Source organism: Bombus flavifrons, chromosome 18 (genome assembly GCF_040668555.2).
Source record: "Bombus flavifrons isolate JBK064 chromosome 18, iyBomFlav1_principal, whole genome shotgun sequence".
Classification (NCBI taxonomy): Eukaryota; Metazoa; Arthropoda; class Insecta; order Hymenoptera; family Apidae; genus Bombus; species Bombus flavifrons.
In genome coordinates, this window is record NC_138459.1 from 3,422,465 (window position 1) to 3,447,862 (window position 25,398).

Genomic DNA, 25,398 nt, shown 5'->3' on the forward strand with positions numbered 1-25,398 from the left:
CGATAACTGCCGGCTAATAATAATAACGCCGAGCATAAATGGCAACTATTCGCCTTTCCAGCCCGGATAGTAGGCACGGATTCCTTCGCCATCAGACACTGCGGAGGAAACCAGTACTCCCGTCTCTCTCTCGTTCTCCGTACTCGTGTTTATATCGGAAAGGATTCATACGGTATAGGAGAATCGCCAGTATCCTTTGATAAAGATTGGAAAGCGGCGTGCGTATATTCCCGTTAATCCTCGCCAAGGATTTTCGCTTCGAATTTTATCCCCGTCGTCGTCTATCGATTCTTTACCCCGTCCTTATGTGGCGGACGATGACCAAGCTATTCAAACGATGACAGCGTTCCGGCACGCTCTTCGTCTTTCCGCCCCTCGACGTTTTCTCGTTCCCCTTTTCTCATAGTATCCATACTCTGTCCTTTTTCAATGCCAGAAGCTTATCACGAGGAAAAGCGAGATAATCTATGCGCGACCATTCCGTTCCAAAAGCGACGTATCGCTTTAATTATCTTGATGCAACGTCGCGGACCATCGTTATGCAAATACGCTTTCAAATCTGAAGTATCAATACGAGGTTCGTTGATTATCGACGATTAAAATATAAGATTCGTACGGAAGAAATCAAAGAGGTGATATAAGACAGAAAAAGAAAGATTCGGAGGGTAAACTTTTATCCATGTACAGGGTGGTTGGTAACTGGCGGTACAAGCGGCAAGGGGGTGATTCTAGGCGAAAAAAGAAGTGGAAAATATAGAATAAAAGTTTTTCGTTCGAGGCTTTGTTTTCGAGAAAATCGACTTTGAAGTTTCGCTCGGTACGCCTGCACTTTATCGCGTCTCGTTAGAACGGATCTCACTGTAGATCGTTCCCCCCTCCCCTTTCCGCTTGTACCGCCAGTTACCAACCACCCTGTATATATTATAAAGAATCGTTCGAAATAAAATTACTGTGGAAAATCAGAAATTCATTGGCCATTCTGACCATTCTGCCAGTTGAAACGTCGATGTGACGTTCGTTGGGAAAAAGTACAGCAATATCTACGTTCTCGCGTTCTCCTGTTCGCTCTGAACAAATCTATCGAGTGGCGTTAACGCTGTGCAAGAAATTGCAGAAATCTATTGCATAAAATTACTGTGAAAAATCAGACGCGATAATTTCGACCACGCCGGTAGCTGCGACGTTAACGCGACGTTTATTAAGGGAAAGTATACAAATACGTCCATGTACGTCTCTCTTGTTCGCCCTAAAAAAGTCTACGGTCCATTTTGCCGACGTTAACGCTGTTCGAGAACGCTTCGTAAAGCCCTGGGAAACACGCCACTTAAAATTTACACGAGCGTTTCGAGAAGACTGGCCCGTTACACGGTAATCCGTCGCAATAAAAGTGCTCCGGTAATACGATTAATTCCTCGATGGATGGTTGTGGACCTAGCGAGGGTGGTTAAACGATTTTAGGGAGGGAACGGTCGAGTTAAGTGGCTGGACGAAGACGGCTGGAGAGTAAGTCGAGCTCGTTTCCGTCGAGTCTATTGCGAAAACCGGGCATATAATCGTTCTTATTGCGGGAATCCTATATTCCGGCCACGATCCGTAAGAAGGGGCGCAGCCACTCCTTCGCGTTCCTTCGGCTAGACGCCGCTTCGTCGCGTGTGCTAATTGTTGAAACGTTATTTACGATACCGGGCGTCGTGACGCTCGCCTGACTCACACGTTGCCAGAATGGCAATGTGGTTAACCGTAGAGGCCGACGTCGAACGCGGTTTTACGACGTTTCCACTTGAAATTGCCGCGTACGCCCTGTGCCAGTCTCGATTCGCGGAATCCACCGCTCGATGCACGGTAAATCATCCGACGAAATTGCCACTCGCGTTTACAATATCGCTCGATTTAGCCGCTTGTTCGCCATGGGGACACATGTGGCAATGAAACTCGCTCGAGTACGAATCCAGCAATAATTATAGCAAGCGACGAAACGATCACGGTAAGCGAGAATCGTAAACGAAAATCGTAGGAGAAGACACGCCACATTTTTTGTTTTTTTTTTTGTTTTTTTACCTGAGAACAATTTCGAAGTTCGAGTAACTTTTCCACTGTTCCAATGCATTCGAAACGAACAATAGAATGGAGATAAAAAGCAAAGGGTATGTAAAGGGGTAAACTTCCGATGGCCTTGGGCATTCGCTTCGCTTTTAACAAAGAATAAGTTACAGCGTTGAGATCTCTGGGTATCTAAGTAAAAAAGATTCTTTATATTCCCTGCGCGGAAGAGAGATTTATACCTGGGGGTTATATCTGAATTCAAATTTTACCGTAGAATTTTGTAGCTTTATTCGAAGGAACAATCTCGCGATGCTGATATTTAGACTATGGATGTTTGTACATTTATAGGAAATTCGAAGGTGGAAAAATGCGCATAAATGTACGTAACGATACGCGTGATATGCAAAAGAAATTTCCGCTTAGGTCCCATTCTCTAATTGTATTCGCAAAAGTACGAATTCGCACGAACATCGATCTACCGATATTGTCCAATATTTCTATTTTCTATGTACATCGACTAATTGTCCCTTTGTCTCTGTTTCGTTGAATTTAATCGAATTTCACGCGTGTCCGTTTGATTATTCCTGCGAAACGATTTTACGAAAAATCGCGACGAGGAATCCAAAGAGTATGAAATTCGAATTAACCAAAGACAGCGTAAAATTCCAATTGAAACGCTATTGGCAACTAATGGCGGTCGTACGCGCGTTCCGCGAGTTAATTTATATCTTCGCGTACGACACGACGTATTTCCGTGAGACACGACGCTGAAATCCATTGAATTTCCACGCCGGGATACCCGTTATGACATCATTTCGTTGACTTTTCAATGGTGCAATATCACGTTGCAAGCGCCGGCTCGTAATAAAATTTCTATGCGTGCAATTTTTCCCCTAACCGTGCTTTTATTCGTAGATCGATCGATCGTTTTATCGTCGCGGCCGATACGCGTTCAACTTAGCTTGATTTACTCGTATCGCTGACAGTTATTCGTTATCCATTATCCGATATAAATTTTATCGCGGTCTGTTGATCGTTGGTCGAGCAAAGTTCGTTGTCCTTGGAAATGTCTACTTATTAAGCACGATTTCTGCCATACTCGTAGTCCTCGTATTACCAATCTTTACATCGAAATCCTTGAAATAAAATCAAACAGCTGTTCCTATCTCGAATAACTGGTTTCTTTGCAACTCGTTCGCACAAAGTCGTTTTAAACGAACATTTCTTATCGTTAATCGCAGGCATTGTACTTTAAGTAGAGTCTACATTGCGCACTCGAGTGGTTCGTGTCTCTCAAACTATCCATAGTTTCTGAAAACTCGAACATCGTTTGCAGTCGGCGTCGTTCCGAAAGCCATCGAATCGGGACAAAACTTTTCAACCGAGGAATATACCGTACGTACGCACATCCTATCGAAGGTAACGTGTTCAACGGGTCGCAGATTAACGTCCGTATTACCCAGCGTTCAGGGCTCGGCTAATTTTCTAAAATTACTTGGCTATGCATCGCTCGAGATATTTATCGACTTGTAACGAATCCAATTAGTCGGTATAATCGAGTCGCCGGGTAGACGTTTCTGTAACATTTATACCGTGCCATTGTCGATCGTCCGTTGGCGGGAAATAAGTTTATCGAGTCACTTTGTCCTTTTGGGCCAATTTATGTCGCGTGCAACCGAGCTTATTACCAAGGATCGCGTGAAATTAATTATCAAGCGCGCAGCGGTGCGGATGAAATTTATCGCGCCGACGATGGCTTTATTGGGCTTTCGTTCGAAAAACCAACAGAAGCGTATAAAACGCAAACGCTGAAAAAGTTAGACCGTAGTCGCTTTAAATTCGCACGTGCATCGACTTTTTTCAACTGGGATTTATGGTCGCGCCTACATTGAATAAACCGCGCCCAATCGCTGCCCACGCCAATTTTCATCCGATGCCCTTCGTGACAATTGTCTCAATTGCACGATCCCCCGAATCGATTGAAATATACGCCAATATGGAGTATAACTGGTGGAAATCTGGTCGACCGCAGCCTCGATGGAGAGAAACAACGAAGAAATCATATTGGAACGATCGATCTTAACCGAGTCTAATGAAATTTTCACTTTGTTTATCCGGCATTCCAATGTATAAAATTGAATCGACGTCTCTTATCGTTGCTGTAGCAGTCGACGTGTCATGGAATCGATAAAAGCTGCTCTGTAATCTCTGTTCTCGCGTGCTGTACTAATTCCCTAGAATTGTTATAGACTCGATTTTGCGATTGAAATTGAAACTTGTCATTTAAATCGCCCCGAACAGTACGTGAAAATTCCAGAGTGAAACGCGAAGAGAAGGAAACGTCGTGGACCGAAAGATCGCGTAAATTGCAGAAAGCCCGTTTACCCACCCAAGAAGAAAGAGATTCGGGGAATGATACCTCGATGGAAAAAGTTACTCGAAACGTTGACGTTTCCGTGTGCGCCATAAAATCGGAATAAAAGCGTTGCCGGTGGGTGGCGATCAACCTGGTTCCGGCGGGGCCATGGCGTCAAAGCGGCTGCTGGTATTCAAAGCATCCGGTCACGATTTACAGCGGTTTACACGTCGATTTGTAACCGTTTAAGGGGCCGGTACCACGGCGTAATCGTCTATTAAATTACAGACTATTCGAAAGATGGATACTTAAGTCGCCAGCGACGTAGCGGCCGCGATGTTTTACAGCCGTTGAAGATAGCGGCGGCAGCGATCGAGATCGTCGATTCTTTCGGGCGTTTCTTCAAAACGCATCGCGATACGAAGGAAGCATCGAGTGGTGGGATACGTCAACTTTGAGCTTCGAAAATCGTGTCGTTCACGACTTCATTCCTCTCGTAAGCGACGATTTTACGATCGGGACACTTGGCTTTGTACGACCTCGTTTTCACGAGCCTCGGATCTGCACGCACAGCCTGTCGATGGGCCTGGAATTTATTTACTAACCGGTTTTTTACGCCGCGTCTCGGTCGAAAACATGCGGGAAAAAGTGGAGATGTATCGATAATCGGGTTCGCGAAGCTGTCGTTTCGCGATCGCAATGACCCGCGGTGGTTGGTCAACGCATCGAGCTTCCACTTAACGCCGCGGGTCCCCTGTAAATCCAACGAGTGAAAGTCCAGCGTGTTTCGTACACGAGTTGCTGCAGCGATACGGGTCGTCGCGTGTGTTTAACACTTTATTAGTTCATAACAGTTTGCTGGTTAAGCGAACGTTGAATTCCGTGAACAGTTTACATTTAATAAACGGACCTCGAGCACGCCACCGACTCGTTTTTCTTCTCTCTTCCTTTCTTCAACGTATAACGAGACCTTTTGCATCCATTGTCGCGTCCACTATCGCGTCGGTGCATCGTTTCTTTTTTCAGTCGCGATCGCTGAAACTATGGCTACGTTTCTTTGCGTTTTCCGCCAGTTAGACGTTCGTCTGATCGCTAACTTCCTGGACATGTTTATCAATGATCGATGGAAATCACGGACGTACGCGGAAAATGCAGAGGAGAAACGAGCGATAAGATCGCAAGATATTTAGTGGGATAAAGTGTATCGTTTATTCCACGTTACTTGAAAATTTACTTTCTAATTCTTTCGTTCTTTAACGTGTTTGGTTAACAAAGTGAATCCTTTAACGATTTCGATTTTATTCGACTCGATATTTTGAGCATAAACTACGTCTTTCTAGAGTTGGAATTTAACAATACACCTCGACAGTCTCTATTTCTTACTATGTATCAGTGGTACGCTATAACGAGCTTGTATACGACTTATCCTAGTGTGGTATACGACTACATATCTGCTATCTGATCTCCTAAATCCGTCTAATGGATCGTAGTTTCTATTACGAGGTCAGTGGAAAGACCATGAGAAGAACGGGGGTTCTGAATAAAAAATGACCACCCGTTGAGCTACGTAGGATAAGTTCGGTTACTAATTCGATTTCCGGTGAGCGACCGTCTCAAGAAAAAAGAAACTCCACCAAAGGTTAATCCGAAGAGTCGGTATCACTTTGTCATTTCGGTATTTGACATTTTAATTGCACCGAAGCTCCTGTGTGCATCGATAAAGCGTTCGAGCGACCTTCTCAACGTGCATTTTCTGCCCCGCTCTCGTCTCTCTCTCTCTCTGTCTCGCTGTACCAAAGGTGGTCAACATAGAAAACGTTGCGAGCGTATAAATACGTATAAATTAGCTTATTTACAGTACCAGTTAGCGTTGGCCCGAGGTTAATGAAGATCAGCTGGCACGACGCACAACCATTTGCATAAAGGCATTTATCAACGTAAAATAACGAACGCGTGGAATTGCCACGGATTTCCTTTTTTCCTTCTTTCTGCGATGCACGCCCACCTAATTTCGCTCTGGCTACGGGTGTTGCGATTGTCGAATCTCTCGCCCCCCTCTAATCGATGCTCTTCCTCGGTTTATTCTCTCTGTCCGCCACTTCTTTTACCCTAACGCCGTTTCTCCTTTCCTCTGTCTCTCTTCTCCTTCGCTTCTCTCGATGTTCCTTTCGAAAGAGACTCGAAACAGTTTGGCTGAAATTGCTGCCGCTGCTGACCGGAGAGGATCTGCCTGTGGAATGGCCGCCAGCATCCCGGAACACGACGACTCGAATTTCAGCGGCGCACCGACGACTCTCTTTCCCCGGCTAACCGTTAACCACGATGGCCGGACAACTTTGAGTCTCCTCGCTGAACCTCCGCATTGTCTATCCGCTGGCTCTCGATACCAGTAGTCCGATCAGGCTTCGACCACGAGAAAAAAATCGCTGCTGGTTCGGACTAAATTGGAATTCGGCTGCTATTCGGAGCTTGCGACTCTCTACTCCTTCGATAGCGTTGTTCCGTCGCTACAGCAAGAAAGAACGCGGCGAGGTCTTCTTTGTCTTCTTCGTCTTTGGAAATTCATTGTTAGCGAGGACATAAATTTCCCATTGTTACGCGGCGATAGATATCAATGGAGAATGCTATGAATGTACGACTGAGTAACAAGGGATACCTGAACGATTAATCGAAACGATTATTCATCAGAGACCTGTGTACTCGCAACTAAAATGTATTCATCGAAAGATGAATGGAAATTAATTTTGGCCGATATACGAAACAAGAGCTATCGAAAAGAAAATGATTGCATCGTCCGGAATCACTTTAACATCCTAAAAACTGAACACTGAGATCTGAGGGTGAATTATACCAACTTCGATCAACATTTATGCGACTCTGAAAGAAGAACCACTGAGAAGAAAATTCTATTGTACAAAACCGCTGTTGACGTCTGGGGAAGTAAGAAAAGAGAGAAGAAACGTGTGCATAAAGATGGAAAAGCGAGAAGGAAAGGTCTCGCACGAGAGATCGGTTTCGTCCCCTCGATCGTTCCCCCTGGATTGAGTTCGGTTCAGGAATGGCCGCCTCTCGAGCTAACCGTTAGTCACAAAAGCTACGAGGCTGGAGATCGTGGGGCCGATGAAGCGAAGCTGTGCGTACGAGGCCATGGTAAAATGGCTGCACGTCGTGCACACGTGTGTTCGTGCGTCCGTGAACGCGGCGACCGTGACTCGTCCTTAGAGGCAGAGCCACGCCGACTCCGCCATGGCGTCCAACAAGTGACTTCACGAAATCTCGCGCGCCGTTCGCAGAATGCCATTGCCTTCGGAATATTCAAAAGGGTGTAAAATGCTTGATACGTTCGTGGTATCGATCGCTGAAACGAGTAAATACTTAAAAAGGATTCTGGATAATGGCCGAAACTTCCAGGTGACCTTCTATCGCTTAGTGTCTTGAACATTGGTATATTGGTTGTGCCATTTGCTAAATACAAGATCGAATTATTTGTTGGAATAATCTCTAACGCTGTCTACTTGGCACTGGCCAAAACACGGGCTTCGCTTCGATGAACCGTCTTACCGCATCGAACGAAAGTAAGAGAATCTTACGGGGTTTGATGGATGTCGATACCACGATAAATATTAACTTTAAGGTAACATTCTGTCGACTGTAAATTTTAATCCTGTTTCATATTGCCTACTCCAAAGCCTCGTCGTCTATTTTCGTTCTTTTACCTCGGCTACTTCGCGCTGATATGTAGTAGACGTTATGCTAGAAAGTATGGACCATATACTTCTCGCTTTACCATAAACGACAAAAATCGGATATCCCTACGTAAATTCGACGAATTATCACAGCGTGCAAAGAAACGTAACGGTAAACGTTGGAACAATCAGCTACTTTTTGTATTTTCATTTCGATTCTAAATTTCGCTTGTGTGTAAAATCGGCTTGTACGTTGCTCGTTCTGAATCGTCGCCACCTTATGAAAAAAGGAAAACCTCTTTCGGTGAAGATTCGACGCGCTTAACTCGCGCCGAATGAGAAATCGCCGCAGTCGAGTGCATATTTTACGGTTTTAATACAATGTACTCGGTGTCGTTAAGTTAACGTTAATTTATCGAGGGTATAGCGGCGAAAAAATATCGTCCCGCCGATATTAAACGAAAGTGATGGAACGATCCTGTACGCATTGCCGATAACCATTAACGCTAATTGCCCGGGGAATCGTTATTTTTTAAAGGGAAAAGTTTGATGGTGAGGGACGCTCGTAAAAGCAGCTCGATGCTTAGCTCGCCTTGAGATATTGCAAAATTAATTAAGAGCGTCGTACCGTTCGGCCGAATGCAGCGCTCGGATCGACGCGATAATGGCGATAACGGGCAGTAACGTGACGCACGTTTTATCGTTTTCTTTCGTAACTCTTCTCCGACAGCGAAGTCGATAAAGCGTATTAGAACTTTTGTTCCACTGCTTTTCTTCTTTCTTCGAGCCTGGATACGGTTATGTGCTTGTATCTCTGCCGTTGGACCAGGATATTGGCAGAAGAAGAATCGTCGCCAGACGACTACCAGTCGATAGAAAAGGAATTTCGAGTAATCGAAGATCCGTTATTGGAATGGGAAAAGTCAGAAGACGAAAGCAAGCGGTAAAAAACATAGAAAAGAAAGGCAGACAGAGAGATTTCAAAGTATCATCGAGGCTTGAAATTATTGCCGAAGGTCACCGACTGATATCGCTACCGATACAACGTGAAATACCAAGATGTGGTTGTACGAAATTCGATGTAAAAATAAATCGCCGGAGAATGTGCTAGCACATGACGTTGACGCGTAGGAGGAAGCGTCACTGTACAAATAAATCGCGTTCAGACTCTGAAAAAATGTTTTAAAAAGCGATTTATAGCGGCTATCGTATCTTGTCCTCGTATTTTGTCGCACAAAATCTCAAACAGTGCGCGAGTTGCACGTATAATACGGCGAAGAATTTATCGCGAAAGGAGAAAATACTAATGCACTCACCAGGGTGAAAACCTGCGATATTCCTGGCCATCGATCTCGATCGATTCGTCCTCGAGATCACAGCATCGACGCACTGCACTGACGCCAAGCAATACGCGATCGAACGATGATCGTTTCTCACTACGAACCAACGGCCTGAGCGGTGGAAAGCGGCGGCGGGCCACGTTCGCGGGACAAACTTCGTCCACGGAGCTACGGAAGCGCTGCGAGTGAAGTTTCCACGTGCACACGCGAGCAAAGAAACATATAAACTAAACTAGATAGTACATCCGAGTTGCGAGCTCTTGGAGCGTGACCCCTCGACGATGGGCCGAGCCAGACCTCGGCAAGCATGTCACGCTTGTGTCGGATGTGGGACTAGAAATAATTACGACTCGCAGCTGTCTCCGAGCTTCTTCTTGCCGTTGCTTCAATTTCCCCAACGGTCGACCACTGTGTACGTTTTAATTAAATCGAGCTTTCCGACCACTCTTCCAGTACACGCTGAGCGAAGGCAACAAAGTTGATAGTTGCGACTATAATCTTTCTTCCTCTAATATCCTCTTCGGACGATCTTTCACTTTCACCAACTTAAACGAAAACACTGTCCCTACGGACTCAGAACTTGCCTTTTGTTGCACTTTACGTACGCGACGCGCCGACCGTACTTTACATAGTTACACCTGTATTTTACACGGACGTGAGGCATGTCGCGGTACGTTAGATTCGTGGCAATGCGAGTCTACGATATATCACATATACATTCGCACGATGTAGAACTTACGACCGAAACACAACTCGCGCGAACGTAATACGTTCAGCTTACGAAACGATGGAACGATGAAGATAGCTCGGAATTCGGTCGACACCGACATGACGTCCGCGTGTTTCGTAGACAAACTTCGTCGACAGAGTGACAGAAGCGCGGCGTGACGACACACATACCGGCCTAAACCCTGTCACAGAGACACACTGAGAGCCGCGCTACGCAAGAGAGGACGACAGGCATCGCAGCCAAAGTCCGGCTCGACGAGGGCTGATTACCCCTTTACGAGGAACCAAGGTCTCCGGAGGAGTTAGGTGGTGGATAGATCCTCGGTAGTTAGCCGAAGGGACCGTCACCTTGCGTTCGCCTCTTAAAAATACGTAATAAACGCGACGTGCCTGTTTTTTCCTCTTCCTTCCGTTTCATCCCCCTTCCCCTCCCTCGATTACTACCTGAGGGGAAAAAAAGAGCTTCGAGATAATCCGAAATGCTTGGCCAAGGTTTGCCTCTTAACTCTTAACGCTCCAAGGTCGAGGAAAAAGCCTATGGACAGAGTGTACGGAAGGAAGGGTTGCAGTTTGACACGGTGGCGACTCGGCCTTCACGCGACCCCGCAATAAAACGCACAAAACAACCCTTTTTTTACTGTTACGTGAACGTTAGCGGGATCGACACCCACGACCTTGGCCACTGTCTATGCACCGCGAGGGTTCTTCCTTCTTTTTTTTCTTTTTTTCTCTGGCTTATTCCATTGTCGAGGTCGCAATAGTGACTTAAGACGCTATATTGATTTACGAGGCAAAGAAAGGATATTGAACAGGACTATTTTTAACAAGTTTTGCGGAATGGTAATATACAGTTGTTATACGCGAAGTATTCGCGTACGATTACATACTGGATGGTAATTAGTTAGATCCGAGTATAATTTTTCTACGATCTACATCGATTAACTCTACTTTTCCTTAATTTTATCGCTTAATTACGCGATTAATGTTCAGTTCTTCGGTATAAAAATTACACGCATCGGAAAGTTAATTTATCGGGAAATAACATAAATAAATAAGTAAGTAGATTCTAAGTTAAATTGAAGAAACGATCGTCATCGTCGTTTCTCTGTACCTTTTAATTTATGGAATAGATTTACTGTAGCCTCTGATCGACTCATTCAGCTACCTTCTTTCATATACAATACAAAAATGCAACGATATGAAAATGAAACATATCTATAGAAAACTAATACACTTGATCGGAAGAAAAATAGACGACAATATCTTTTGCAGCCGCTGCAGTTGCTACTGTAACGCTACCGTTATGAGAGTAAAAGATTTCTGTTCGCGAGAAGGGGTGCGGTAAAATTAAAACCGGCAGAGTCGATTATTTCCACGTGGAAGCTACTGAAAGTTAATAAAATAGTCGCGAGCAGCAAAGCGTCGAATCGATGGCGGGATAATTCTGATTCGATGCTTGAGAGGCACGTTTTCTGCGAAAGGCAAGCTGCCGCCGGTCGGAATAAACGCGAGGTTGAAACCCCGCGACGATTCGAGGAAACTCGTTGCGGAATTCGCGACAAGTTACGATATCGACGGGCGAACGGACATTTTCCTCGGGGTTCGTCGCGGGAACGCTATCGCGCAGGTAGCTTCCTATGGCACTTGAATGAAAAAGAGAAAAAAGGTGGAAGGAAAAAAGAAAGAGGAACAGCTTTTTCCAAAGTTCATCCCCTCGTTGGTCTAGAGAAGAGGCCGGTATATAAAGATTAAATTACGCAACGTCGCGCCGTCGTAGAAACGACTTTATCCGAGTCGTCGAATGGCGAATTTCCCTCTCGCTTTCTCGCGATCCTGCTCGAAATTATTCGTTCCAATTTGCATGAGCGCGGGACACGATCGTAATTTAACCTTGTTAGCGCGTATCTTCGACTCTGCGAAGTCGTGTAGAAGGGGTAGCTACGCTCGCATCAAGGTCACTCGGTATCTTTGCTCACCCGAATGCCACGGACCTCTTTTTTACCTGACGCAATGTCGAGGAACGAGCTAAAAAAAGGAAAAAAGAAGAAGATCCGCGAGGACAGTCGGAAAGAACAGACGATGGTGAACGGTTTGCGTGAGAAAAACGTGTGCGCGAGTTGTTAGCTAGGCTGAATCATTTTCGAATATCTGCGATAAACAAATTGATAAGCGGCGAGATTAGAATTTCACGTTTACGGTAATTGGCGTACGGGTCGTAAATGTAAACGCGAGTGTAAAACGATCGGATAATCGCGAATCGGTGGAGTATTGCGAACACGCCGTAAAAGATATCCGTTGGTTTATACTTCCTTCTTTTTTTCTACTGGTTCGGTAGAAATTTATTCGAGCTGCATCGCGTTAGTCTGGCGATCTTGAAATACTCTAGGTACTCTGTTATCTACGTAAATATTTTCTTTCGGGGGAAACGCCGCGTGAAATATATCTTTGCGAACTCTATGTAATCCGAATCTTTTGCATATCAATCACGATCTCGTGTAAACACGCGTCCATCTAGCGCGTATCTATTCTCCTATGTTGCCGCTTCTGCTATCACTTGGAAAAGTTTTTTAAAAACAAAACATTTCTAAACCGGTATTAGAAATTCAGCTACCAATCGCCAGGTTTGTGCTCTCCAGCTTTCGCATCTTTTTCTCAAAATATTCCTCCCTCGAGATTTTCCATGAAATCGTCTTCTCGACTCTGATTTGTTCCCAGCATAAAGCAAAGCCTCGGGGAGAAAGGCCAGAAGGCGGAAAGAATTGGATGTTCGGCCGACGGCGATCGCGAGACGCCGGGAAACGCTGTTCCGCGCGCGTGGAACGCGAATCGAGGTGACTTTCCAACGTACTCCGTTTCGCCGCATGATTTATGGCCGGCTGATAGTTTGTGTACGCGGTCGCCGGTTTTATGCGAGCGTTTTAAATGGGAGATAAACATAAAGAGGCCTTTTACGGCACCATCAAATAAACAACTTGACTCCTCCTTCTGGTACGCGCCTTTCCTTCGCCCTCTATCCACGCTGCTCGGCGTCGCGTCGCGCGTCCAGATTTTCAATGCGTCGACTCGACAACGGTTTATTCTCAAATGGCGTTTCGTCTTCTCCCACTTATACCTTTTCCAACATCGCGTTACGAGTGTACCGTCTTTCCTTGAAAAGTTCTAGTCTTTGATTCTTGAAATTTGAATTATTCCCAACAGCGAGATAAAATTAGCGATTCCTTGGAATTTTAATCTTTTTTATTTGATCTGATCGACGGATCGGGCTTGCGAGTCAGGCTTTTGTACTCGATAATAGCGAGATTAGTTTGATATAGCGATCTGCTTGCAATATTCACCTTTTTAAGCGATTACAAGAATGTTAGGTAAATTTTATACTTGACAAGAGTGAAGTTAAATTCAAATTGATAATCTCTTGGGAACTTAGCTTTTCTTATAGGTAAATGACAGGAAATAGAATTTTTGGAAATATCGTTGCGTTGAATATGTAGTAGCCAATTAGTTCAAAGTTTCATCGATCTAATCGCCTGTGCTATATTCGAAACGGGAACGTAACGTTGGGAATATTTCGAACGAGAAAGCAGTTGAACGTAATTGAAGGTTTCGAACGCATCGAAGTCGATCTACCGACGACCACGGTATTAAGACCAGCAACGAAACGAACATAAGCTCGCTCATTCATATTCATAACGTGATTTTCCTGTCTGCTGAAACTTCGTATCTGTTTCGAAAGTGCACGAAGCCGGAAAGATTCGAAACCACGTTAATTTGCTATCTTTTCGAAAGATCTCCCAGTAGAATAAAGTTAAAAGTCGAGAAATTTTTAATTCGATAAGAAATTACAAATAATACAAGTACATAAATCTACCTGTCTATGAACGACTGTGTAAAAGTTAAAGAAACGCCAAAAAAGTTTAAAAGCGTTTCAACGTTTTAAAGATCGTCCGAATTTTACGAAGACGGAAATGTTTGTAATTTTGAAACGTCTGAAATAGTAAAAGACGAGGAAAAATTTGTTTTCTCGCGAATAGACCGTACGTATCTCTCGCACGCGTCAACTACGTAAATATCGAAATACGTAAAAGCTTTGAAACGTCGCTGTTCTTCGATTTCAAACCACGTACAGATCAATTACCAAATACGCACGTCCTCCGCTATCGATGACCTAAAACCCCCCACTCCTACACCTACAAAACACATTCATCCCCTTTAACGTCCAACTTTCCGCGGCCATGTTTGAATCGGAACGTCTCAACATACCCGAACCATCTTCCACAAAACCACGTACCATCGTCGAACCGATAAAACTTGCTAAGAGAGATCAATTCGAACCTCGAACGATCCATCGCCGACGACGTAAATCGTCGATTCTCAACCTGCCCATACGCGTACCTTACGCTAACACTCTGACCACGTCGTTCTACTTTAGCGGAAAAAAATCTATGATAACAGACTCACCGGTGTGACGAAGGATTCGTGAAGGAAAGACGACGTTGATACGAAGGGCGCAGCCAGACGTCGGTACGCGGGCACTAAGGGCGGCCATGACGAGCGCGGAATTCCAGCGTCGCGACGCTAGTCGGGCACGCGGCCCCAAAGTATCGACCGGCGTGCTGGCACAGCTTCGTTCCGCTCGCCGAAGAGAATCTAGAGAGAGAAACGCGGCGGAGGGGTTCGCCGGGCGAGGGGCGAAGGGAGGTGAGGAGGAGGGGAGGCAGACGACGACGACGGAAGCACGAAGAGCTACGGAGGAAGGGTAGGAAGCAGGGCGGAGGGTGCGTTAGCCGCCACCACGCCCAACCCCCGGCGAGCGATCCGAACCCCTATCTTCGTTCCGCAACCCCCGTGGAAAGAGGCTGCCAGCCCGGTCACATTACCATATATTTCCTTTTATATCCTTTTCCGAACTGCTCTACCCCTGCTGTCGTACCAGCCTCCGTCACCTTCTCTTCGTCGTTCGGTCTCTGTTCGTTTCTTTCGTTGGCGATCGCACGGACCTCGTTCGATTCGACGCCGCCACTGGCGGCTGCCTCTTCTCGCTTCGTCACCCGCGCGATTGCCACCGTTCCATCGCGGCGCGGCCGCTGAATTCACGCGCAACCTAGGAGCATTCGGGCCGCTTTCTTTTTTATCGGTTACCGGAGATTAGGTCGATCGGTGCCTGGAATTCTCGCGCGATCGTTCTTCTGCAATTGGAGAAGGCTCCTCGTAGCGTCTCTTAGGATTCTTCCCAGTTTTCTTTATTTACGTAGACGTAGTCCGTTCGGTTGTTAGTTTACATCGTCTTACGATGCTGTTTCAGCGTTTGGGTTTGAACTTCGGTGCAGGTGTCGACCACTTGCGATCGAAAGACGACGCGAAACAAGCAGAGGCGCGTAAGTAGCGAGCTGAAAGCCGCAGCCTACGCGAGTATTTTTATCCTCTGACTGTCTATATCGAAAGGTGGCGCAGCACCGCGACAGAGTGTCACGTCGTTGGTTCGATGGTCGACGAACGAGCCAGCTTCCACTTGTCGACGAGCTTCTCGGTGACGAACGCTCTCATCACCGTGAAACGACGTTACGATTCCCATAAAGCGCTGTTACATCGCGTTTACGAATTATTATTCCGTCGAATGCGGTCACGTAATGCTCGCGCCACGTAAATTCGCCCGATATTTCGAATATTTCCGGAAACTTCGACTTACGATCCTCTAATTTATGCTTCCCGCGCGGTGGATCCCATCGTCGACTTCTTTTTCCCTTCCTCTTGCCACGAGATGCGGTTCCGCGTCGTTGGATCTTGAACGTTCCGCGGAATCATGGCAAATCGACTAGTCGCTTTCTTCCCTCCGACTTGTCTGCTTTTGTGTCGACCACGTCCACTTCTTACGAATTACTTTCGGTGCAATGTGCCGATTCTTGTGAACTGTTCGCTTATTTCGTCCGATTTCATTTGACATATATCGCTAAAACAAACGCACTAGAATATCGTTTATGCGACATTCTATGTTTTATCAAAGTGTCGAGTGTCGCACGTTAATAACCGCAGTATCAGCGAAATACATTTCCTTACATCTTCGCAATAAGAATCGACGAATGAAGAAAAACCCGATAATACGATTTCATACCTTTACCCATCTTCGTACATTTCAAACGTTTTCTATTCGATCTTTGCGATCATTTTTTACATAATTACTTTTATCGAGATATTTTATTTACGTACTCACATCCCGGCGAATATCACTATACGCTGTTAAAGCTACATAAATTATAGCTATGCGCTATTATAGAAATACCCTAACTACCCATGTATCTATACAGAGAATGTTTATTACGGAGGATATTTTTCAGCTTAGCGTCGTAACAACTCAAAATCATTAACCGAATAACATTTCCCTACGATTCTATAGCTTCCACGTTTCGCTCATAATGTGCTTCGTATATTGTAGTTAGCTATCATTGGCGTTTTCAGCTCGTCCCGATCGTCCTCTCTTTCTACCTCGTGAAATCGGTAATTGGAACGCGAGAATAGGACGGAGAAGCAAGGAATTCAGCCTTAATTGTCGTGCAAATGTTCGTAATGTTTATTGGATGATTTTCATCCTGGCGATATCACGGGATCGATTCCTTGGCCGCGTTCCATATTCGATCGCTATCTTCTCGATCTCGTTGCGCGTTTTCATGCATTAGCGGACGTAACGTAATCGCGACTGAATTTTTCCTTTACGATCTCTGTTGACTGCGTGCACCGCCGCGATCGTTGATAGATAAGCTTTCAATTTTCCTAACAACCTTCCGTCCGAGTTACCTCGTGTTCCCCCTCTCTTTTTTTCTACTTCCTTCCTCTACGTTCGCTTCCTCCTCTTTCTTCCTTTTCCACCGTCGCTCTTACCATTTTTGTTCTTTTAACACGTATAAATAAAATGAAATCGCTCGACGTAAGTGTATCCTTAACGCGGCGGAGAATTATTTGCCATTGGCGACAGATACTTTTCCCGATGTGGTTATTAAATCATTTGATAGGCATCGATCGAAATTCGAAAGGTTCGGTGAAGCGAATTCGTCGCACTTTAAGACGCGCGTTAATTACGTAGATACAATGGAGGAGGGAAAGCAACAAGTGATGTAAAACGCTGCTTATATTTTTCTTGCGAATAAATTTTTACAGCAACTCAGAGTGTTCGTAACGACTCGTAAAACGTTTCTCCGTAAGTGGAAGTTTCGCTTACGAAACGCAGGAAGGATTACTTTTGCGTCATTAAGGATAATAAGAAGCCAGATCATTAGCACATTATGCTTATTCAACGCAGAAAATGGTGTCAACGCTCGACTGCTTTTACCTTTTTAACCGTCGAGCCAAGTCGCACGAATCCGGCAAACTATACAGCGGCTAAAAATTCAACGACTTACCTTAAAAGTAACCTTGAAACCCTTTCCCAAAGCGAGCGAACGTTCTTGGGATCTCCGTCGAATTTTCAGGAGATTGCATCGCTGCGACCTTGAATTCGTCGTTTCCATCGTAAACCCCAGAGGATCCGCTAAAAAGAGAGGATCGCGTAATAAAAAGGAAAAAGAACAACCTGACTTTGAAAACAAACTTTCGCACGTTTCCACGGTTATGATCACGAGAAACATGAAAAAAGAATTTCTATCTGCCTTTTAGCGCAACTTCTCGAGTGAAACGATAAGACACGGTGAAAAGCTAGAGGTAGAATAGTCGCGAGACGTTCGAATCGGACAGAGGCTTTTCCACTCGTAAATCGGCAAGATTTCCAAGGAGTCGTTATCGCGCCAGGCGACTCCATATGCCGTGTCCCGGCCGCTGCCTTCCATATGCGTGCATGCGCGCAAGTAGGGCCGCGTCATCGCCGCTTTACGACACAAGGCCGTGCAATCGCGGCCGATCATCCTCTTCGACCGACATCGTAAATCCGTCGGGGGTTCTTAACCTTATCGATCGGCCGTAACTTTACCGCGATAACGGCACGACGAATGCACGCTTCGCCTTGCTGAACGTCCGCTCCACGCATTCTTTTCCTCGGCATAGCGCGTTCCGACGCCTCTTTCTTCCATCCACTCTCTCTCCCTTGTTCTTGCAAGTCTATTTTGCAGCTTGTGAAATTCGAAGATCGGCCATCGATCGATCTTTGTTCGTAGATTTATAGACCGGGTATTAGAAATACTCGTTTCGTGGTTCGACCGAAAATCATCGTCAATTTTACATTAATTCTACCAAATGTCCAAAACAACTAAATAAAAGAAAAAAAGAATTTTACATTAAGCCGTGTTCGTCGTTGTCTAAATCGACAGACAAAGGATAATTTGTCCGGAAAGACGAGTCGTGTTTGTATGATATTACTTCGCAATTTGCGCAGATCGAAAATCGGAATCGATCGATCGCGTTTTCTTTGCTGAGAAATTTGGAATAAAATGGAAAAAATTGACGTTGCGATTAGGTTCGAAGAGATGGCGAGGTTTCGCTTAAATTGTGGTTAAAGTGTTTAAATAGAAGTGCAAAAGATAATTGTGCTGGAAGGTCGATCGGATTTACACGCATGGAAGATGGTTATTGGTAAATTGAGGTAAGTCGAAGGAGTAAGAAATTGTATTGGAAAAAAGGAAACACGAGGTTGAAATGTTGGAAACGGGGGAAAAGCACTGCTCCATGCGCACAATGGGCATAATGCACGTATAGCCGACGAGATTCATGCATTCCTCGAAGGACCACGATCTACGCTGACCGCTACGTGCGGTCAAGAACAGTGCAAACGACCCTCCAAGGCCAACCACGCAACCCTTGCATGGCTCGGACGGCTCCTTTCCATTCAACGTCACCCTCAAACTCGTCGCCGTAAACGTACAAGCTCTCGTTCGAGCTTGCACTACCCGCTAATGTTGCGTCTATTTTCCACGAGAGAACATCCCTTTTAAAGAAATGAACTTTAAAACGCAGGTTTCAAGGCTTAAACGTTCGAATATCGGAATTAAAAGTTTAGACTCAAAAGTTGTAATCTGCAGGTTTGAAGATTTGGAAATTTATGCGCTGGAAATCCAGACATTTGGAAATTGGAAAAATTTGAAATTAGAAAATTAGAAAACTTGAAACTTGCAACCTTTGTTCGAGGATCGTTCGAAGAATTTGGAAACTCGAATGTAAAAGTTCACAACTTGACGTCCAAATTTGAAAACTCAAATTCTTCGATTAGAAAATTGTTAACTCTGAATTTACATCTTGTTGCCTATAGTTCTTAATCGTTGTTTAATGAAAAAAGAGTGGAATCATAGGGATATCTGGTTTAAACGATGTAATATCGCTGACAACAGAATATTCGCTATCTGTATCCCAAATAGCAGTGACTACGCTTTGTTCGCGATCGCGGCACAAAAAGGATCCTTGAAAATGATGCGCGCGGATTTTGAACGGCTCTCCCTCATGTGCTATGAAAGCTGGGTCGACTTTCAGCGGTAATTCCTTGCGTGAGACAGTAGCTCGTAACGTTTTTATTAAGCAGTTAAAATTTTATGAACGTTTTCGTGATTGTCGTGTCAGTGTGCGTCGACCTGCATTGTTGAGCGAGCCGCATACCGATTCCACGACGTTTCGGTTTAGCAACGATAGATGTCACGAGTTACGCTTCCCCTCGTCACGTCCTACGTCTTGTCCGCTCGTCGCTCCACCTCGAGATTTTAAATAAATCATGCATGGTACGTGTCCCTTTAAAATACACGTTTTCCAAACACGAAGTATTTTCTTGATGGAGATATTTGTCTTGTGTCGCAGAATGTTGATTAAATAAAAGCTGGACAAGCAAATCAGACGCCAAAGAGTTGTGAGATTACATCGAGTAGACCGTATTACTCGAATCTACTTGGAACATACTCTTAACCTTACAATCTCTGCTCCAAATTGTTGACCAATAGACTTTTCGAACATTTATCTGCCAAGTAATACAATCTTATCTTTTTTTATCACTGCATATCGTTATAATGATTACTAATTTGATCGAGATTCTATCGATATCGCTATACTCGATAATACAATAATTTAATGATACACGTGAGATGTTTAGCTATTTGAGAAAAGTTTCTATTACTATGCAACGCAGCAGAGTTTTGTCGGCCTTGCACATCCGCTCTGGCGTGATTTTCAGGAACTATGTATCTCTGACGGTATCCTGAAACCCCCATGGAAGCATCCGGGGCATGGGGGTAAGGGAGGGTTCGCCAATCAGTTCTTGTCCGATCGGTCGGTTCTGCAGAGGGGTTGGCAACGCGTGCGAAACAAGGGAGAGCCTAACGTTCGACCACCCCTCGGCAGATGACGCTACCATATCGCCCCATGTTTCGAGCTTTTCGCAAATTCCAGCAACCCTACTGCCAAAGGATACTATTGGTCCTTGCGTTTGCGACGTGCCTGGCCGAGTTTTCGTCGCGTCGCGAATCGGTTCGATATCCTAACGTAGCAATTTCGTCATGGAGGGCACAAAGTTTGTATAACAGGCAACCTTGAAACGGATGAGGCAACTAAGCAACATTAATTCGTAATTACTAGGCTAATCCATTCACGCGTGTTCGATAGCGTATAAATTCTTTTCATTACCTATTCCAATCGGGTGTTTGAATTGCGAAAGCATTGGCAAGAATCCTGACTGTCGTGATCAATAATGTAAATCCGAGTGGTCGATCGACTAACTAATTTGGACTACAGAAACAGGTATAGCGACACTACGGCACGAACCAACAAATTTCACGCTAGCATTTGACACGCCTATGATTTAGTAGACATACGTAAAGTAGCAGGAATGATCAAAAGACGTTTGGGCCAGTGATTTACAGTCTCGCCAAGTTATCCCGACGAAATTCAACACGGGGACTCACGATCTTCGAGCTTAAGCCGAATTTACACTGTTTCACTTTGGAGCAACACCGCGGACGAACGTTGCTTTCGTCGTGGCTTCATGGGTGGATAAACCGCGTTATATTTCTCCAAAGCGAAACGGTGCAAACGCGACTTTATCTTAATTTCACAATCGAACAGGTTTCCAAAGTCGAATTTGAAATAAAATTTCGAAACCATCACCGTGTCGTGGATGCCCATTTCTTAGGGAAAGGTAGGAACACGAGGTCTGGAACATGCTACGCTGATAACAACCTAACGGCGATATCGTATGTTATTAGAAACGAAGTTGAGAAACAGAAAGAACGAAGTGGAAGACCAGAAAGAAAAGAGCCGAGGCAAGGAGACTCGTGGCAGGCCCGACTTCCACTATTAATAAAATTTGCGACGCGCGACCGTTCAATTTACGGACCATGTGTCTTTGTAAATTTCTCAATAATACGTTCTCGTTCCGAAAAGTTGCGCTGGCAGCCAGTGCCATCGACGAAACGCAAAACACCGGGAATGCACCCGCCTTTCTCTTTTTCTCCGCCAGACAAAACGCCGTAATGGCGCGCAACATGCCCGACCAGCGTCTGGGATCGCCATTTTCTGAGATAATATTTCCTCAGACCAGTTCCGAGCACTCTTCCTCCGACTCAGGGATTCCACCTCTCGAGGCGTAAGTCGCAACATAATTTCGCGATTACGATGCTATCGGTTTCTTTATGCGGATTAGTGGATGTATATAGACCTGGATCTTAGTTAGAGAAAATAGCTGAACAAGTAAATATTAACGTGGAAAATAAGCGTTGCAAGTGGAATAATTAATATGGAAATTGCTCGATATGAGAAACTTCATAAAAAGATGTAGAATTAAGCATTAATTATAATTAGAAGTACATAGAATTACTACGTAGTAACATGAAGAAACCAATGCTAACGAATGTATTATGGAGATCGTTAAAATTGACAGTTAGAAACAGAGACAGCGTCAGAAATACAAACCAGATTACTCTGCCAACGAGTTTCAGGGAAACAAGAAACGTTTACAAAAAGCGTACCAGCAAAAACACGTTCGACATCCAATAACAGAATCTAGTGTTACCACGAACACTTCACACTAGCCAAGATTTAAAAGATCAAATCCGTATCTGATCTCGGTTCTCTCTCTCTCGCTCATGGTCATTTTGCGCACATAACATGCAGTTCAAGGTCAGAGAAGCAAGGGTACAACGCCGTGGATGCTGACGAACAATGATGGAAGACGAAATGATCGAGTGTCCAAAGTCGAATAAAGAAGACTGGGGAACGTAGGAAAGGAAAAGGAGATCGGTAGAGACGAACTGGGACGCTGTTCGGGGCAAGAAATCGGGAAATGTCGGCCGGTTTAACCGGCAGTCAGCGGTAAAAGTGAAGTGGGGGTGTACCCACGCGTGTGCGCGCTTCCCGGCCGGGCACATTTTATGTTTTGATGGCGCAATAAACCGGCGTAAAGCAGCAGTAAAACGCATCGAGTCACAAGTCCGCTCTTTCTATCTCTACCTATCCCTATCGAGCTCGCTCGCTCCGCTAATGTCGTTAAGTGGCCCGCCCCGTCCGCGGCATCGTCACTGTCTCGCACACTTGTCGTCCCGCGTTCCGGACCTTCCGCCACGTCATTACGTCACTGCGCGTCCTGTCGCGTCCGTCAGACTGTCACGTGCTTGGCAACCCACCGTTTGGCAGGTCGTTCGCTTCGCGATCCTCTTTCGTTTCGTTCGGAAGGAACGCGTCGCGAAATACCGCGGCCGATTCAGTCGCGCCGATTCTTCGATCGTGCGGTGCACGTACACGTCAGAGAAATCTGCCATTTCAGTGGCGGGTGGATACACGCGCTCCTATGTGCATTTCAGCAATTGAAGAATTGCAGGAATAAGGGGGCAGTGTTAGAATTGAAATTGTATTTGTTGGCAGAGAGCTGAAGCTATAGGTTTATTATTATCGGATGAGTATGAACGGAGATTCTCAGAAGCCTGATTGGCTAACTCCAGTTTCTACAAAGTTGTCAATTTTGCGTTAACCAGCTACGTAATTCGTATTGAGCATCTTAAAAGGGAAATGTTATTTTCAGAAGTTTATTCGTCATGAGAAGATAGCACAAATGATTGTAAATTCAAAGGAGAATTTCCGGATACGATATTTGGAACTGTCAGCCCTCTGTGCGTTTTAACTTATATGGACAAATAGAGTTCGTCTGTTTGGCTCTCGAGATACCTGATATAGTACGTTTAAAAAGGCGATTTGGTTTTGATTGATCTCGATTCACTGAAATTAGTGGGAAATGAACCTGGCTTTTTATTGCGACACCCCTTTAACTAGGAACAGTGGAGCGGAGTTGGTTCGAGCAGTAGGGAATTGCGCGTGCGCGTCGATGTTCGAATGATTGGATGCTGGCGGGAATTCCGAAACAGAGATTCCCCCCTTTTTTCTAAAGTCAATTTATATGGAAACAGTGAAATAAACTTTCGACCGTAGCCATAACTGTATTTTAAAGAAACCCTTGTTTCATAAATGCTATTTGATACATCGACCTTGTTGGACACTTTGTAAACAGTGTTGTTGAGATGCAAGGTGAACGTGTTTGGTTGTTTAAAAAATATCACGGTCAGAAAGGACATCTTTGTTTACTTCAAATTTGTATTCCCGTAACTCGTCAAATCTGCTATTCTTATTAAATTAAAAAAGAGATAGTTGCCCATTGTTACCAATTTATTAAGCAACGCGACGTTCGACAAATATTGGAACGAACAAATCGATTCGACGTCTGTTTCGAGGAAACGGTACCATAACGATGCGGGGCTTGCGTAATTTTCAACTTCTCTAGCGTTGAATAGGGGTAGAAGAAAGTGTGCCAGCCGAATAGCGACAATTAAATTACGCGAAAAGATAAGAATCTCTTTTGACATGTTTACGATCGTCCGTTGAAATTATTCTTTTGGTCGATAAAAAGATACATCTCGTTCCACTTAACGAAACTCATGAGATTTAAGAACTGACCAGTGAAAGTTTATCTGTTTCTTTCTTTTTTATTTCGCGGTTATTATTCGACGATACCAGGCTCTGGTTTTTATGCCGCCGAGCGAACCGATGCTTGATATTTTTCGATAGAACATGGAAAATTATTATGGCCGTTGGTGTCGGTGCGTTCCAGGAATTGACCGACCAATTGCCGGAGCGCACCATAATCACCGTATTCGTGCATCACGGTTTCACCGTACTTTCTCGGAAGCGCCAATAAAATTGTTCGTAATGACAGGCCATGCGTCGTGAGCGCGGACTATGTTTCCAGTCTCGACTCTCTTAGCGCTCCTTTTACAACGCCAGGTTTGTTTAACAAATTACGTTACATTTTTCCATAGTTCGCGGGAACACCGACTAAGTACGATGGAAACGCTTGCAAAAAATAGATCGCTGCTTAGGTACACGGAGCGCGCGATTAAAGCTACACATTCCACTTTCACGAACGACGCCCATTACTATGTAACTACTAACTACCTGTATATTTAAAGACGATAAATCTGAACTACGTAATACGGTTGTTGAGGGAATACGCGAGAAATTAAACGAATAGTAAAATTTAGGAAATTAATATTAAAACGAAAGAAGAACAGTTACTCACGTAGGTGACTTTAGCGACTTGTCCCGCGTGTGTCTTCGACGAATGCTGGACAGGAACTTTTCACCTCCTGCGGTCCCACAGTTGGAAGAATCGGTAATCTGCAAGATACGAGCAGACGAAACGCCACGGGATCGTCTCTTATCTGTGCCTCGTCGGCGTTTTAGGGCCAATCTTTCTCCATCGGCTCGTCCTCGCGCTTTTTCTCGCCCTTCGATTGCGCCGCTTCGTTTTATCGCTGGGAACGAGAGATTCCGGATGACGGTCGAATTCCCTGCACATCTGCGACCAAGTAGATCGTCCTCGTAAAACGTGTTAACGGCAAACGTGTCCTTTTCGGCTGTTAATTTTTTAAGCGTGTCTCGGATCGTGTCAGGAATCGCTAACGATGACACGTTCTAGATCGCGATGCAGTGTGCAATGTATGACGATGGATATTAAACATTTCTTATGACTTGGATGTGACTCTGAACTTATTTGCGGTACGGTGCACCTTCACTTTGGCGAAAAATGCCGATAAAGATTATATTAATAAAGGAGTAAACGAAGAGAAATATACTAGTACGATAGAAAGTGATAAGCATCCAGAAAGTATAATTTTGTATATACAAAATAAAACTTTCGCGTATTTTAAACTTTGCTAACGTTTTACGTTTCGTCCATTATAAATATATTATAAAACCCTGTTATTTATTTTTCACAGCGTGGACGATGTATTTAAAGAGTTCGTGC

At 44.7% G+C, this 25,398-nt stretch overlaps 1 long non-coding RNA gene across 1 annotated transcript in view; it reads right to left on the minus strand.

Annotated features, from left to right (window-relative positions):
* LOC138189054 (uncharacterized) overlaps positions 1-25,398 on the minus strand; it is a 57,849-nt gene that overhangs the window by 23,912 nt on the left and 8,539 nt on the right. The window contains exon 2 of the long non-coding RNA XR_011175840.1: positions 24,670-24,948. This is a non-coding gene — a long non-coding RNA (uncharacterized LOC138189054). The remainder of the gene's footprint in view (positions 1-24,669; positions 24,949-25,398) is intronic.